Here is a 19,152-nt window from a genome sequence, read left to right as displayed (position 1 = left end):
AAACAATTGAAATAAAATGCAAACATATTTTGAACTCGCCCCAACTGGAAAAACAACCAACAAAGTAGAACTCCCCCAGGAACAAAAACAGGTTGTGCCCAGTTTTTTTAAGCACTAAAACCTCAATTACATGTTAAATTGGAGTAGAGCCATAAAGATAACTGTGTCTAAGAAAAACGGTTGTGTTAATTTGTAATTAAATTCATCAAAATGAACCTAACATAGCAAATCCATTGAAGGGATCAAATTGTTTAAAACAAATGTGACTGTATGCGGAGTGAGACCTGCACATATCTAAAAGAATAAAATAACAAAGTCATGACATACTTAAAAAATTCAGAAATGCAACGAATAAGTCTAATAGTATCCATATTGAGACCTAATTCCTACTTATTTAACAAGAAAAAATACGTAAATAACAGAATCTGAGCAGTGTACATGAGTGTATATAATTTGAAACTACTCCAAATTATACTTTGTAGAAGACTGAATGTGGCTTATCTAAAGGAAAACATCAACACATGATATAAATTAAATTAAAAATCTATGAAAAGAGAGAAGTAGTTTCTGGAAAATAATCTGTCTAGTACTGACAAAATTTTTGAATACCTATTTAGATAGATCCAAATAAAAAGACCCAAGTTCCTCGAGTTGATTTGAAACTTTGGCAAAGTAGCAGGATACATCTGTAACATTATTATGGATGTTGACTTTGGCATGCAATTCATTTCCTCTTTGATCTGACAAATGAATATATAAAAGAACAGAACTTCTCCAATTAAATATCAAAACCTAACTAAACATATAACCCGAAAAGTCATCATGTAAGCTATATTGCAACTGGAGTAAAAGAAAAATCAGCCACAATGATTCTATATTTATTGCAAATGTTGATTTTTTTCATAAATTATTTCAATTAGCTTGCATTTTTAAAGCATTGTGTTACATGATGTATATCTTGGTAACTAATTTAGGATGCCTCCTTAAATTTTGTTCTGATTATAATGACTCACTTCAGTTCCTAACCAATAAAATGATGTTAATTACAAAAATTCTAATAACCACTGTTTATAATACACAAAATTTCATAAGCATGACACAAGTTAGCATTGGTTAACATTTTGATATCATGGTCCCATGACTTATGAGAAGTATCTGCATGAGTACCATTGTACCTAGATTCCTCATCCTAAATTTAGCCACTGTTAAAAAATGTTTATATCTTTATTTTTCACCCATCAGAGATTAAATCTGAGTATAAAGCCTAAGGAAAATGATGAAGTAAGAACTTACCTTTTCAGGATATAAGTAAACAACATACAACATAGAGTAACTCACTGGTTTAAAGTCAACCTATTTCTCTAAAACCTTCTAAGCTTTTCCTTACAATATGTATTACTCTCATCAAGGGAATGGGGAATGTGAGAAGAGGACTAACCAAGCATTGCCTTCAAATATACATAATTTGGATTTACCTCTACATTTTGCTATAAGCATTTGTGATAAAAATGTATGAATAATTGATTTTCTGGTCAGGTATAATATATCCTAGTTTCATATATCAAACTACATTCAGAAAATGGTATATTCCAATTAACGAAAGAAAGTCCTGGCAGAAAAATATGGTATCTCTATACTATGTGACGCCCAATTCTTAGGTATTTCATTATGCCTCCATTTAATGAATGTGATTGTTTAAATGCTTCATAACTTATTAATTAAAACGGATCAGAGTACCATAATATAATTGTGTATAATTTTGGGCTGGGAAGGTGGCTCAGTGTTAGAGCGCTAGCCTTGCATGCATGAGGCCCTGGGTTCGATTCCTCAGCACCACATAAGCAAAAAGAAAAAAGTCAGAAGTGGCCCTGTGGCTCAAGTGGTAGAGTGCTAGCCCTGAGCTGAAGAACTAAGAGACAGAGCCCAGGCCCAGAGTTCAGTCCCCCACAAACATATTTATATGTTTGTGTGTGTATGTATAATTTTATCCTAGAATCATTCAAGAAGTGCCCATTAAATCATAACATACATGACATTCCATTGGTATTCATTTAGACAGGAATGTATTTCTTAGGATCTCCTGCCATTTGGAGGTGGCAGGACCATGATTCCAACTGTGGGATCCAGCTCCCACCACCTTAACCTCAGCATAGGGAACTCACTGGTCTATCTATGAACATCAGCAAGACCAGTGATTAAGCAGGCACCATTGGCTCTCAGCAGTCCTCCTTGATACTTACAAGGCTGTGATAGGAAGATCATTGTCAAAGTCACCCTAGGCAGAAAAGTCCTTGAGACACCTGTCCAACTTCTGTGCTAACAAAGCCAGAAGTAGAGCCATATGGCTCCAGTGGTAGAGGGCTAGCCTTAAGCAAAAGCAGCTCATGGGCTGTGCCCAGATCCTGAGTCAGCGGTCCGGGACTGGCAACAAAAAGACATACACAGAAATCTGTGCAGACATCTGGATAAAGCAGGTCACATACAGCAGCCTTTATTTACATTTTATTATGAGGCCAATGCAGGAACAGTCACAAACCAGGCAGGGGAAGAAAAAAATCAGGTTTCTCAGAAGTAACCAGTATTCAGAAAATTAAACATGGGGAAGTAAAATGGTAGCATACTTATGTAAAAACTACCATGAAGAAAAAGATAAGGGGTGGGGCTGGGAAGGTAGCTCAGTGGAAGAGCACTTGCCTTGCATGCCCCAGGCCCTGGGATTGATTGCTCAGCACCAAATAAGCAAAAAGAAAAAAAAAAGCAGGAAGTGGTGCTGTGACTCAAGTGATAGAGTGCTAGCCTTGAGCTAAAGAGCTGAGGGACAGTGCCCAGGCCCAGAGTTTAGGCCCTATGACCAGACCCAAAAACAATTCAAAAAAGAAAAAAAGAAGAGGAGGTTGGGAATGTGGAGTAGTGAGAGAGTGCTTGCCTAGCATGCAAGAAGCCCTGGGTTCAATTCCTCAATAGACATTCACAGAAATAGCCAGAATTGATGCTTTGGCTCAAGTTGTAGAGTGCAGCATACAGTGCCCAGGCCATGAGTTCAACCCAAGTGCAGGCAAAAAGATAGGTAGGTAGGTAGGTAGGCAGGCATGCAGATAAATATAGATAGATAGATAGATAGATAGATAGATAGATAGATAGATAGATAGATAGATAGATAGATAGATAGATACATACATAAATACATAGACACATAGATAGATACATAGATAGACACATAGATAGATACATAGATAGATACTAGATACATAGAAAGATGAGAGATGAATATGGTCTTGGATGTCAGGAGGAAAGAAGGGAATAAGTCCCAGTCATGAGGCCTTCTGCAGTGTGCCAGGCCACCAGCATCGCCTTCACACTACCACAGAGCAGGAAGACTGTCTCTTTCCCACTTCTCAGGCAACTGAGGGCCCCAGAGTCAAGTGGGCAGAGCCAGGTTCTAACTCAGGTGCTTGGCGACAGAAGAGAAAGGGCCCTGCCTCTCCTTGGACTGGGGACTTGCATTAATGATGTGGAGAATGAAGGAAGGAGAAAAGACTGGCAGAGGCAGAAGAAGGGTCTTCAAATCTGACAGATGGAGAGTCAAAAACCCATTCCTTAAGACCAGATGGCAAGGTTTTTCTGCTCTGTTCCTCCCTTCTTCCCCACTAAATTGGTGCTCTATTGTTAACCTAAAGATAGGCTGAGGCTCCCTTCACCTGAGGGAGGAAGGTTAATTAGTCATTGTTTGAAGAGGCAGAGAAAAGCCTGACCATGGTGTAACTCTAATAAATATTTCAGGTTTCCCCACAATGCTGTCTGTGCCTGGAATGAATGAAGTGGTTTTCCAGCTCACATCCCTGTTGAGTGTGTACATTCTGTCACCTAATCCTGCAGGCATAGATCTCTTCACCTAGACTGGCTTTTGCAACTGTTTTCTGTCCTTCAAATATAGTGTTACACTGGAGTTCATCATGCTAACAGGGCTAGGGTTTGGATCCTGAGAACTTCATTTGAACACATGATGGGTCAATAATGTTTTTTCCTGCTTCTATAGCTCGAGAACTTCTCATCACCAAAGGAAACACAAGAAGCTCTTGAACATCTGACCTTTCAGAAGTGGAAGTTAAAGTGTCATACATTTTCCGGTCCTGGCTGGCTTTACCCTGTGATCCTCAGACCTCAGCCTTCTGAGCTTGGGTAACAGGCGTGAGCTACGGGTGTTCTGCTAGGTTCAGAACTGTAATGACATTGACAATACAAGTCCACTGCTTATCACAAGGGGCTTGGAGAGCCTTTCAAAAATGGACCATTCAGAACCCTGTACGACATAAGTTTATAATGCTAGAATCTAAGAGGCTGCGCATATGGATGTGCTACAATTGAACCTTGAGCTCTGACTCCAATTCTGGTGTACACCAGCATTCATTTTACATACAATGTTCTCCTAATTAGCAAATAAGGAAAGTAATTTGATTAACCCTCACTTTTTTTTTCCATTTGTGTGCCTCCAGCTCAAGCCTGGGCATCGGTCCCTGAGCCCTTCAGCTCAAGGTGAACATTCGACCACTTGACCCACATCGTCAGGTGGGGTCTTTTTCTTGTTCATTGGAGATACGAGTCTAACAGGCTTTCCTTGCCTAGGCTGTTTTTGAACTGTGGTCTTCAAATCTTAGCTTCCCGAAAAGCCAGGGTTCCAGTTGTGAGCCACAGGCATCTGGCCTATTGTTTTGACAATCCTGGGGCTTATTCTTAGGGGCTGGGTACTGTCTCTGAGCTTCTTTTCTCAAGGCTAGCACTCTACCATGTGAGTCACTCCACAGTTTCTGGCTTTTTCTGAGTATGTGGCACTGAGGATTCAAACCCTGGCATTCATGCATGCTGAGCAAGCTCTACCAATATGCCACATTTCTAGCCCCAGCCTTGCAATTTTATCCCTCAAATTGCCTATCCTCAAGAAAAGGCTTGTGAGTATAAATCATCTAAAAAATGCCTATAGGAAGTGTCCAAAGACAAGTAAGACAAAGCTCATATTTGGAGAGACTTTAAGCATGTGAAGACTGTGACAAATGCTTCCATTAAATTATATATCATGTTTCAACACTTAAAAATGTATTAATGAAAAATTAGTCAATGTCCTAAATTATTGTATATAATTTGATAATAGATATACAAAATGTACTAAATATTATGTGTATAATAACACTAAATACAACAAACAAACAATAAATAAATCAAGTAAAAAATAAAATAAATACAAAATAATTAATAAAAATCATAATATGTAATAAACATACACAAGTAAACATATATTACACATATGTAGAAATATTTTTCCTTTGCATGGCCTTCATTCAGACTCTGCGAACTCTAGACTGAATTTCTTTTCCACAAGGAGAGTGAGTTTTGCCTTCACCCATGGTGCTAAAGAGTTACCTGAATGTTGAATTCATGGTTCTGATAAAAAATTTCAGAAGAGTATTAAAGTTATGACAGTTAAATTTTAATTGTTAAAACTTTTTAACAACTTAGCCTATTAATAAAAGTTAAAATTGCCTGGGAGAATTGGCTTTCATTGAAAGAAATCAATGGAGACTTGGTAGAGAGGGAGCAATGTGGGTGAAGATGGCTCTTTTTCACAGTAAACAAACAAACCTCAGAAAACTTGCTGTAAATCCTGTAGGTTTCCTTGAGAATTGTCCTTACGCAGGAAATATACTCTCACTCTGTGAAACAAAGTTGTAGTGGAACTTAAATTCAAAGTTCTTAAAAAAACAAGGCATCAAATTTTGTGAATTAACCTTTAATTACCAAGCAGTAATTCTCTGAAAAAGATAACTTGGATCAAAATATTTAGGGAGAAAGTTCCCTCCACAATGAAAGAAAGTATTGGGTTTACACTTCTCTGTTTGTAACACGTTCCACAATATCTTTGCATGTGAAGCAGTGAAACACAGAAAAAATAACTGATTGGATACTTCAAACAAATGATTTCACAGTTCTAAGTGGCTCACAAAAAATAAAATCCTTATTAACATGAGATAGTGAACAAATCTCTTATTACATAAGCTAAAAAATTTCGGGTTTGGCAAAGAATTTAGAAAATGGAAAAGGTAAGAAAACACGTTCTTAGAAGCACTAGTTAAGCGTATTGGCTTCTGCAGTGGAGGGAGGCCAAAACATGTGGAGTAATGGGTTCTTGATCTTATTTCTTCCATTCTACCTTCACAAGCTATCAAGTGTGTCTCAGGACTAGAGTATCCAGTTAGACAAAGAGAACTCACAGAAGAAAGATAACATTTGCAGCAGATGTATGTGATTTATAACCTTAGACAAACTATTTAAATTTGTTCAAAATTCTCCCCTACCCCAAACTGCCCTCTTTAGACTGCTCTTCATAAACTGCTTAAAATTTTGAGAGGTCTTATTCATACTCTCTAGAGATTGCTGTTTGGTTGTGATTTTTGTGTGTTTTTGTTTTGGTTGTGGTTTTTAACTGAATTACAGAAGATTGTGCAAGTGTGTTACAATTAAATATATCCATCTAATTGTCCAATGCACCTAGGTCAGAGTCACTCTTATGATTCTCAACTAACGCCTATTCCAAGATTTATTTACAATTTTGCACTTCCTTCATCACATGTTAAAATTGCGTACTCTCTGGTTTCAACTTCCTGTTAGTCATTCTGTTAAACTGTCTGTTAATACTTTGAAAGGTTAATATACATTCCATGGAGTTACAATCCTGCATATACTTGAACTGGTGTCAGCTTAGATTTAAATAACTTATTCATCTGCAATAACAATTTAAAGGCTGGAGACGTAAAGCACCTAAACATAATTTAATTCTCATCCATTTGTATGATTAATTTTAGTCAACAAGAAAGTTTAAAAATGGCTTAGAATATATTCCTAACTACCAATTTTTATAAATGCCCTTGTACAATGGTGTGATTAATTTATTTTACATGGGAAAATATTTTCTACTACCTATAAGTTTTGGAAAAACAAGAAAACTAAAATTTACTACTATAGATAAATATGATAGAAATACAAGATAGATTTTATGTTTGTCATATCTATGATGAATACCATATTAAAGAATTAAAGTCATATTTCTTACTACATTGGACAGATAAGGAAAACATAAAAGAACATATGATGAGGCAAATATTTGTGACTTTTTAAAATGTACCTTATTGGTGATGTTAGGGAAAAGAACCCTAAGATATGTATTCAAATGTTTATTTTTCATGTGATTGTTTCTAATGCATTTATAATTTTATTTCTTTGTTGCTTTGTATATCCCTCCCCCCACAGAGTAACCCCCGCTTTCACTGTATTTGATGTCGGTATAATTTGTAGAGGGGGGAAAACAAGTCGTTTAAATAACGATACAGTTGGACCCGTCGCAACAATGAGAAGTACAAATCGTTATGTCGAAAACGAACTTTACAACTTTAGTTGGGGGGGGAGGGTGGCAGGGAGGTCTGGGCGTGGCAGGGGAAGGATGGAAAGTGATGGGATGGGGAAACAAAGGAGGAGGCTACAATGCTTGATAAGAAATGCACTCATGGGCTGGGAAGGTGGCTCAGTGGTAGAGTGCTTGCCTTGCATGCTCGAGGCCCTGGGTTCGATTCCTCAGCACCACATAAGCAAAAAGAAAAAAGCCGGAAGTGGCGCTGTGGCTCAAGTGGTAGAGCGCTAGCCTTGAGCTGAGGAGCTGAGGGACAGCGCTCAGGCCCAGAGTTCAAGCCCCACGACTGGACCAAAAAAAAAAAAAAAAAAAAAAAGAAATGCATTCATTATCTTGCCCATGTAATTGTAACCCTTCTGTACAGTATTTTCAAAATAAAAAATAAATAAAATAAATTAATTAATTAAATGTACCTTATTAAGTAATGAAATTTTCTTTATGTGCTAATGTTTGGGTTTGAAATATGGGATGCTGATCTACTTAACACATTTCTGGAAGGCACCTACTGAACAACACAATGGTGGGTGGTACTCTTTCTCCACTTTAATGAATGGTTGAACCTGTTTGGAATTAGTGGTAGGTAAATAAATCAACTCTATTGTAACTTTCTCCATACACTTGAAACACTTGTAATGTCCCTAGTTATCATCTACTTGTCAAATGTTATTTTGGCAAATGTGATATTAAAAAGCTTATTTGAAAAGGAATATATTTTCAGGAGATTAAATGTAGGTTATCATTGGTTTGAGAATGACAACATTTTTATACCAGAGAACCAAGTTTTACTGAAGTACCAATATTTTGAATCACTAAGGGTTTTCTCAATTAATGTTTTTCTGAATTAAATTTGACCTCTAAGTTAAGTTTTCAGGGACTTGTTAAACCAATTAAGGATCTAGCCTTCCAGGAACTATTTTTTTGCCCACTTATGCTGGATTGAAATATTTCATTAATCATAGGGGAGGGATATTAAAAATAATCTTATGACACTTCGTGATCTTGTTCACTCATATGGGCTTGTCATCTGTAAATTGAAAGTTTGAATTACAGTACTTTCTCTCAGAGTTTGTGATCTCAGCCTCTATTTTAAGTTGCCTTGCATTATAAAATTGCTTACTGCTAATTTCTTCATCTTGAGGAATTGGGGTCCTGAAATATAGGAAATGAGAAATTGAGATGGGTCTTCAATTACTTTCTGTTGGCATGTTACATAGGCCTAGGTGAGAAGTTTTGCGACTATTATCTGATGATGCAGGTAACTGGAACCTGGGATCCTAGGACCCACGGGTCCCGCAGAATAATAATATTTTTTTAGACATCATATCAGCAAAATTTGGCCATAATCAGTAGGAATGCTTCAGAAATATGGAGAAAAACAGTTTGGGAATAATGAGTTAAAACTATAACTAGAGCAGCAGAGTAAAATCCCTTATAGATTAGAGGAAAACAACATTGTTTTTTTACCCTGTGAATTCAGAAGACCAAGAACACTTAGAAGGTATCACAAGTTTATGCCGAAGACATTGCACTATTTTTTTATATTCTAATATATATTCTAAACCTAATTATTTACATTCCAATTCTCTTTATTGGAATAAATAAATATCAATATATTTGTCAAATTATCAACTAATTCTAGTAAGTTTCACTGTGTGAAATAAAAAATCAGCACATATAAATATAAAATATATAATAATATATAACATAATGAAAAGGCACGTGTTTTACATTGTTCTGTTGTAGTTAGTGTATCAAAGGCAACTCTGTTTTAAAGTATTATTGCATTATCTCTACCTCAGTGTTTGATAGAGTTAGACCTAAAGCTTTACCACTTGTAGATTTACAGCCTGGAGGTAAGAGGAAATATTATGATTAATACATTATCAATTTAAAGCCTAATATTGAGGAGAAACATATGGACTCCTCCTGCAACTATGAAAATATTTGGTTATAGAAAGGCAGCAGTGTAAGTTCCTGCCTGGTTGGATGATAGACAGGCCAGGACATTAGGTCATCATGCATATGAACAATTTTTTCACCTTCTTGGCTTTAGCTACTTTTGAAATGGTAGGTATTATAAACAATTATATTTTGATTAATTATATTTTAGTATGAAAAGTTCAGTCTGAACTGTTCCTCTCTCTATGATACCTTGTAACTAAGATTAATTTTGTTCAAGTAATATAATCTATACTCTCAGGGTAAGATATTCTGGTTGGTCTGTTCCTACAGGGAAGAAGAGTAAAGGACCAGGTAAACATTTGTGTCAGTAAGACCTCATTTGGAAAATTTCAGTTGTAGAAGTTTAGAAGTAGCTCTTACGCAAGGCTTACTTTGAATCCATTAGCTCCACAATGCTCAGTTGGATAAATAAGTACTTGAAAAAGCCATCACCTTTGGACCTATATATAAATACTTGAAAGTACGATTAAATCCCACATTAAAAAGACTTAAAATTGTCACGGATAAAAAAATTGCGTATGTGAGCAATCGACTGAACAATATAATTTTTTTCCAATATTCACAGAATTTTAGGGAAATAAGATCAATAGCATTGTTAGGCAACCAAGGATATACGCCTGTATAAAGTTTGACTCATTAACTACTTAAATTTAGAGGATACTACATGCTTCTGTAGCACATATACCCAAATTAAAATACAGAGATTAACATGGCACTTGCACAAGGATGATATGAAAATTTGTGAATATTCCATATTTTTCATTCTACAGATATAAGAAATTAAAAAAGTTATTAAAAACTTGATTACAAAATTACAAGTGTATCAATACACGTAATTCATATAATTAAAAGTTAGTTTGACATCAGTGTATTAAATCTTCACACTAGAAAAGCCTTTATGTAGCATAAACTTTACAAAACTTTTGAAATTATACAACTTTGACATTTTATCCCAAAGAAATATAATACTATAAGGACCTAGGAAAAAAAGGAATCTTAAACTGTTTCTATATGGAATGCAATCTGAAAGGACACAATAATGAACCTATATATTATAAAACAATGTAGAATTCAGAGTATACCTAGGAGAGGATAAAATAGATTATAGGCATTATACAAACATAGAATGTAGAATATTTTAAAATATACTTTTCCAGCCAAGCATCAGAAATACTTTAGTTTCTGTACTACTGATTTCAACAGGTAAGAAAATTCTTTCTGATTAAGAAATCACACACTCTGCAGAACTCATTATAGATGTATACAAAAACTCTTGAATACATTTTGACATCAAAGGCAGGCAATTCACTTGGAAGAATTCCACGGAATCCATGAATTTTTACAGTAAGATATCGCTGTTGCTGGGCGCTGGAGGCTCACGCCTATAATCCTAGCTACTCAGGAGACTGAAATCTGAGCATCACAGTTAAAAGCACGGGCAGGAGAGTCCATAAGACTCTTTTCTCAAATAAACCACTAGAAAACCAGATGTGGAGCTGTGGCTCAAGCGCTAGAGAGCTCTCCTTGAGCTGAAGAGTGCAGGGATAGAGCCCAAGCCCAGAGTTCAAGCCCCACAACTGACCAAAAAAACCCCCACAAAACAAGGTATTGATTGCTGTTATTTGTATTGTGAAAATATTTTGTATGGACACAAAGGACGGATTGGCATTTTTGTAATTTAAGAAACTTAACTGAACTATTAGAACTTAGAAGAACAATTCGTAAAGCCTTCCACAACTTCCAAGCGGTAGTGATACATATTTATCCTTTTGGCAATATCAAATGCAGTTTCTTCCAAGTTGTTCTTCAGGCCTGGATTGACATAATGGTTCAACAGGAGGAGATCCAGAATATCTTTGCTATCTCAATTCTCAGCAGCAAGGGGGACAAGAGGCCTTTAGTTTTGTCATTGGTATCTGCATCATGATGAAGTAAAAAAGAAGCCACTCTGGTATTATTCCACATATATACACTGTGCAGGGGTGTCCAGGCATCTACAGTTATTGTATGTTCCTCTTGAGCCACCAACTCACGGATAATGTCTAAGTGTCCACTGTAGGCTTCCCGGTGAAGAGGGGTATACACATTGTCATCCCTAGTATTCACATGAGTGGCCATTTTGAAGTAGTCTCCGCACTGTAGTAAGCCGATCATTTTCAGCAGCCCAAAGAAATTTGTTTGGATCCTTCTCCATTTTTTTCTTGTAATTGATACCATTCCTTACTTTTTCATCCTTTTCTTCATCTTCATCAGAATTGCCTAACCAGAGACTTTGATACCAGTGGGAATGAGGTGTCCATGTATTTCCCAGTGGGAATGAGGGGTCCATGTATTTCCCTAATAATTCACATTGGTAGAACTGGTCAGAAATATCTGGTGAATTCTTGCTTATGTTTTTAACCATGATTTATTTTCTCTTTTTCCATTTTTACTATTCAAAATTATTCTAACTAGGGTGTAGGGAATTGATGGAGAGCAGAGGAAAGATGTTACACCGTATTCAAAGGTAAAGAATGAAAATGAGGGCCAGTGGTGTCTTCATGTGCAGCTCCTTCTAGGAATGAGAAAGTATGAAATAATGCCTTCTGTATAAATGATTTGGGGAATGGCAGAGCAGAAAATGAAATGATGCAACCAAAAATATAAAAGCAAAATAAATTAGGATAATTATGGAGCAATCATATTATCTATGAGAACCATGAAGGAGAGAGGAAGAGAGATGTGCAATGACCTAGTTAGCAACAAAATCCATGCCTCTGATCAATTTACTGAGCAAGCAAAAAAATTTTTTTTAAATGATGGGAATAGAATGTATGTATTTACTTGAAATTAGTAAATACATTTTTAGTAGCCTACATAGAGAGAAACATCTTTGACCAAATTACAGATAAGAATCTAAATCCTTGATAATTCTAGTAACAGATCTGACTGAAATCAATTGAATTCCACTTTTCCTGTACAGTGAAGGAATAGGTCCAGGCTAGGAAAGCAGCTAGAGAAGTCAGGCCAATCATGCTTCCAGTGTAAGTGGAAGCATGATTCTGAACTTTTTTTTGTGTGTGTGCTGATTCTGAACTATTGCTTTGAACATTATATACTCCAAGAAGAAAAAGTGAGAATTGATAGCAAAGGACTACTAATACATTTTAACTTCTCATTAAGCACTTTCAATCATCAAAATCACATGAAGACAATAGACAGGCCTACTTATTTAGATGAAATCAAGTGTCATTAAAAACAAGGAATTTAAGTAGTCATGCAAAGGACTTCCATTTTACTACTACATTATACATTTTTTTTCTAATGTTGGGTAACAATAAATAATGGATCTATTAGAAAGCTCCTAAGCTCATATATTCAATAATGAGTTCTCTTATATTATATCATGGTATTTTTGTGTATGGTATTAAGAAGAACTTTACATTACTAACTTGAATTTCTGACAAGACAATATCATCACTGTACATCTTGCTTTCATACTTTCAGTTTCAAATTACTCTCTAAATGTGTGCATTACATAAGTATAGAGAAAAAAGCAGAAGCCACACTGATGACTCATGCCTTTAATCCTAGCTAATACGAAAGATGAAATCTGAGGATTGTGATTTGAAACCAGACTAAGAAAAAAAATCCATTAGACTCTGATTTGAAAGTAACCAGCAAAAGCTAGAAATGGAGCTGTGGTACAAGCAGAAAAATGCTTGCCTTGAAGAAAACTAAAACAAAACAAAATAACAAATTCTGGCTCAGGGCCAGACCCTGAGTTCAAGCCATAGTATTAGCACCAAAGAAATGAATTAATTATTTAGGTAATTAATTAATTAGAAATAAATTAAGTGGTCACATGTGGAGAGGTAGGTAAAATGTAAAACCTGTGGTGACTAGATTATGTATTATTTTGTAATAAGGCAAATTATCATTTCTCCTAATCACTAATATTTTATTTAAACTTTTTTGTACAATAAATCCTGAATTTTTCATGCATGTATATGTGTGTGTACATGTGCGCACATGTGTGTTGTGTATATGTGTGCATGTGCTGTTGCAATGTTGCTTGCCAATGTGGACAGGGTGAGGCTGAAAAGAGTTAAATGTTGTAATGTTTTTATTTATCAGTGTTCTGTCATGTCATTTCATTGGAACCACCCTTGTACATTTTATTTGTCAAATAATAACATCATCATAACCAAAGCATTTACAACATTAAGTTATATAAAAGAGACTGCTTTCAGCTCTTATATGTTAGGTTAGAAGATACAGAAATAATTAGGTAGTAAGTTATTACTATATGATGACTGTCAGTACAAAATATGTACCTGGGATCTTATATGGGTTATAAATTTAAGTTACACTCATGAAGTAAGTTTGACTGACTTGACCAAACAAGTATTACTTTCTGGTTATTCCTGTGAAATCCAAGGTGAATAAACTCTTTCCGGATTTCTATTGAAAATAACTTTCTTTGTAAGATCATATCTCTTCTCACTAAGAGATAATCAATCCCATATTATGTTTGAATACCCCATCTTATTGACTGAAAATAAGTATTGTAGTTATGCTTGTTAGATATTCCTTTCATAAACAAACAAAAATCATGTGTCATCTCCAGATTGTGAATATATGTGAAGTTGTTTTGTACATGCAAAGGGAACTTCACTAATGACTGTTTTGTGGGAGTAAATATCACAATTTTAACAAATAGAGCTTTTTGAATATCTTTTCCAATAAAAATAACATCCCAGAGAGAGTCTTGCAATTTCTGAAAAGCCTTTGAATATATAAGTATTATTTCAGTTCATTGACTATGCAGCTAAAGACATTTCTGAAATAAATATTAAGATATGAAAATGTAAGTGGGTATATAGGCATTTTATGCATCATTTTATGAAAAGCCAGTTTTTATGAAACTAAATGAAATAGAATAAAAGAATGTAAGTGAATTTGGTAAGCTAATTATTAGTATAACTCTTTTCTATTAACACAGTCCTTTGAATGTAGATGATAAAGTTAAATTATTTCCATTGTGTCTATGCACTTCAGTTAGTTTTAGAATCTTTATAGTTATAAGAGTGAATTTGTAGTATAAATAAAGGTCTTTTAAAATGATTAAGATTAATCTTGTGTTTTGTGTCCTACTCTCAACAAAATAAGTTATTAGAGTTGTTGATTTTTGCCATTCCAACTGGGGTGAAGTGGTATCTAAATGTTATTTTGATTTGCATTTCTTTTATGGCTAGGGAGGTTGAGCAGTTCTTCATGTGTCAATTGGCCATTCTTCTTTCCTCTTCAGAGAAGTTTCTCTTTAAGTCTTTAGCCCACTTACTTATTGGGCAGTTGTTTCTTTGAGGATTTGTTGTTGGGGGATTTAATTTTTTGAGTTCCAAGTATACTTAAGTTATGAGACCCTGGTTCGGTGTATGGCTAGTGAAGATCTTCTCCCAATCTGTGGGTTTTCTATTGATCTTGCTAGCTATGTCCTTTGCCATGCAGAAGCTCTGCAACTTCATGCAATCCTATTTGTTCAACCTTTCTTTGATTTGTTGTGTTCCTGGGTCTGTATTAAGAAAATTTCGGCATGCGCCAAGGAGTCCTAGGGTTTCTCCTATTCCATCTTTTAATGTTTTCAGAGTGTCTGTTTTGACCCCAAGGTCTTTGATCCATTTGGAGTTGATTCTGGTGCAGGGTGATATATAAGGAACTAGCTTTAGTTTTCTACAAATAGTTAACCAATTTTGCCAGCACTATTTACTGAAGAGGCTGTCTTTCTTCTATTCTATTTTTTTTAGCTCCCTTATTCAAGATTACATGGCTATAGGTCTGTAGGTTCATTTCTGGGTTTTCAATTCTATTCCATTGCTCGTGAGGTCTGTTCTTGTGCCAGTACCATGATGTTTTGATTACTATGGCTTTATAGTAGAGTTTGAAATTTGGTATTGATATTCCTCCAGCAGTGTTCTTTCTGTTGAGGAACGTTTTTGCTATTCGAGGTCTTTCATTGTTCCATATGAATTTTTGGATTGCCTCTTCTGTTACCTTGAAGAATGTGGTTGGAATTTTGATAGGTATCGCATTGAAATTGTAGATAGCCTTGGGAAGAATTGCCATTTTCATGATGATGATCTTTCCAATCCAGGAGCATGCGAGTTTTTGCCATTTCCTAAGTTCTGTTTTGATATCCTTTTTCAAGTTTTTAAAGGTTTCATCGTAGAGGTCCTTCACTTCTTTGGTTAAGTTAAGTCCTAGGTATTTTATTTTTTGTGGAGCTGTTACAAATGGAGTTGCTTTCTTCATTTCAGACACACTTTTCTCATTGTTGGCATACAGAAAAGCTATTGATTTGGGGGGATAATTTTATACCCTACTACTTTGCCAAAGTTTTGAATCAGCTTGAGTAATTTGGGAGTGGAGTCTATAGGATTCTTTAAATACAAGATCATGTCATCTCCAAAAAGGGAGAGTTTTACTTCTGCTTTCCCTATTTGGATCCCCTTGATGTTTGCATCTTGTCTTATTGCTGTAGCTAGGCATTCTAATACTAGATTGAAGAGAAGTGGAGAGAATGGACATCCTTGTCTTGTTCCTGAGTGAAGAGGAAATGGTTTATTTTTTCACCATTAAGTATAATGCTGGCTGTACGTTTGTCATGTACAGCCATTATTATATTGAAATCGAAAGACTTGGAAAAAATTATATTAAGTGAAGTAAGCCAAGCCCAAAGAAACATAGGTCCCATGGTTTCCCTTATTTGCAATATCTAGCAGATGTCTGAGTCAAGCAGAAAAGGTCAAATAACGTGATATTAGGGAAATTAACCTTAAAATATATATTCAATGTTTTTTTTTTCATTCATGCGATTGATTCTAACACATTTATACAATTATTTCTTTGTTGCTTTGTACATCCCTCCCCCACAGTAAAACCTGTTCTTTCACTGTATTTGATGTCGGTAAAATTTGTGGAGGGGAAGGGGAAAAACAATTCGTTCAAAAATAGGGATACAGGTGGACCCTTGCAGCAATGAGAAGTACAAGTCGTTATGTAGAAAATGAACTTTACAACTTTGGGAGGGACGGGAAGGGTTTGGTGAGGGGTGCATGGGGAGGATGGGAAGGGATGGGTAGGGGAAACAAAGGAGGAGGCTACAATGCTTGATAAGAAATGTGCTCATTATCTTGCCCATTTTATTGTAACCCCTCTGTACAGTATTAATAAAAAAAATTAAACAAAAAAAGCAAAAAATGAAAATAAGTTATTTTCAAGTGTTAATAGTTTTTCATTATCATGATCATTATTATAAGGAATTAAAAATGCAGTAGTGTTGATGTCTTTTTAAAACAATTGTGTGTACAAGTTGGAGGGTCTTTAATTCATGCTTAGGTCTTGGTATATATGAATTTTTAATTTTTTAAAAAATAATTTTTATTGTAAAGAGGAGTTTTATTGTACAGAGGGGTTTCAGTTAAATCACGTATTAAGTACATATCTTTTTGGAGAGTGTCACCCCTTCCCTATGATTTTTAACCTCTCTTTCCTTACATTAATCACAGGTCAGACTGCATTTTTAGGTATATGAACGGTAAAATATTTATCTGGTGTCAAAGGTGATTTTTATATCAGTCTTTCCTTTAAACATTTTAAAGTAGTACATTTCTCTCAAAATGTTGGGTATAAAATGCAATCAGAATACTTCCAATGGTAAACAACTTTGTTGAGCCAAAATGTGGAAATTATTGGTCCATAAGGCCTGCAGTCTGTTTCCATCAGTAATTGGGCAGGTCATTCTTTCAGTATGACTGTTTTAAACAGAGATGGGGTCCCAAGGCAGTGCAGTGTTGTGTCATGGGATAGAATATGATTTCTACTATTTTGAGCTAGAATTCAAGAATGTTATACTTTAGCAGTTCCTTTCACCAGGGAGGTATAAATTTATTACGGACTGGGAGTTTCATATTACAGTTACCTATTTTCTTTTTTTAATCTATTTTTCTTTTTTCTTTTTTTTTGGTCTGTCGTGGCGCTTGAACTCTGAGCTTGGGCACTGTCCCTGCACTCTTCCACTCAAGGCAAGCACTCTACTGCTTGAGCCACGGTGCCACTTCCGATTTACTAGAGGTTTATCAGAGATAAGAGTCTCACGAACTTGACTGCCTGAGCTGGCTTTGAACTGGGATCTTCAGACCTAAGCCTCCTGAGTAGGTAGGATTACAGGCAGGAGCCACCGGCCTCCAGTTTAGTTACCTACTTTCTAACAAAGATAAAGTGAAATATTATTAGAGTGTGCACAATAATTTTGGGAAATTTTCCTAGAATTAGTAGACTAAGTACTGGTATTTTAGTCATAAAATAGAATGAGGTTATTTGATATGGTGGGAATGGGCCACAGCCTAACACTTACAATGTGTGCAATGTTGTAGTAGTAATTCTAACTCTGAAGACTTCATTATCATCGTCTGAAAAATAAAAATAGAAGCAGTTTCACTTTATGGATTATTGGGCAGAGAAAATTAGATACCACAAGTATAGTACTTGGAAAAATAATCAGCATTTGATACTTTCTACCTGATATTTTATCATGTGATGAATTCAAACATTTTTACTGTGATTTTTATATTGTGTCTACTTAGGATATGCAATGTGATGTATTGATATTTATTGAGTTGTTCACTTTTCTGTCATTATGAGGAAAATACCTGCAAAGAAAATTTCTGAGGAGGAAACCATTATATTGGCTCATGGTGTAAGAGAACGTAGCTTAAGATCAGATGTCTCTATTGTGTTTAATTATATTTATATTAAATAGTTGTATGAGGGAATTTCAATTCAACAAATCAGTTCATAAGTACAATGGATTTTTCATAACTTTCACATACCCTTCCAAATCTGACCCCACATTTATTATTTCTAGTTGCATACTATCTGTATTGAATATTATGCTTTCACACTCTTCCTCCATAACTCTCTTTATTCCTTCCCTTTGTCTTCCCCTCACATCTTCCAAGTGACAGTTTTGTGATATTTATTTCGTTGGATTAAAAGGTCAATTTTATAAGAAATTTCATCGTTTAAATACTCTTCTGCAAATAGCATGCTTTTGTTAATACTGTTGTGTAAACTTGCATAAAGTTCCATCTTCCAAATACGCGACAGAACATGGGTCCTTTGTGTGTTTGGTTCTGATTTTATTTACTTAACATATTTTTAGATCTATCCATTTCTTTGCAAATGATGTAACAATCTTCATAATGGATGGGTGCAATACAATTATGTATATGTGCACAATTTCTCCAACCATCCCTCCATCAAAGGGCATCTGGGATTTTTCCATAACTTGGTTACGGTGAATAGTGCAGCAGTGAACATGTTTGTGAAAGTGATTTTACTGTATCCTTCTGGAAGAACTCATCACTCTCTTTCTGGGAGCAATGCTCCAGCCAATTTTCCCGAATAAGCACATCTCTCCCTTTATCTCCATCACAACGTTTTGCAAGTCCTTAAAAACACACTACCTACTACAAGTCTCAATAGACTAAAACCACACTGTGTCCATATTCTTTCAATACATTTTTCATAATTGTACAAATAATTTAGATAGAACCTTCTATCTAGTTTCCTAATGTGGGAATGAGGGACATGACAATAGAGTAAAATAAGAAATATGCAATGTATTTAGCTATTATCATATTTAAAATCATTTTCAGCTCTAACTCATAGCATCACTTATTATTATTTTAAAC

At 35.3% G+C, this 19,152-nt stretch overlaps 1 pseudogene; it reads left to right on the top strand.

Annotated features, from left to right (window-relative positions):
- Nucleotides 1–10,082: 10,082 nt before the first annotated feature.
- On the top strand, nt 10,083–10,178 carry LOC122121535 (annotated as a pseudogene).
- Nucleotides 10,179–19,152: the final 8,974 nt, after the last annotated feature.

This window comes from Dipodomys spectabilis, unplaced genomic scaffold, assembly GCF_019054845.1.
Source record: "Dipodomys spectabilis isolate Male_0828 unplaced genomic scaffold, ASM1905484v1 ptg000189l, whole genome shotgun sequence".
NCBI lineage: Eukaryota > Metazoa > Chordata > Mammalia > Rodentia > Heteromyidae > Dipodomys > Dipodomys spectabilis.
The sequence above is the reverse complement of the archived record's forward strand: the minus strand, read 5'-3'. Positions and strand labels throughout refer to the sequence as shown.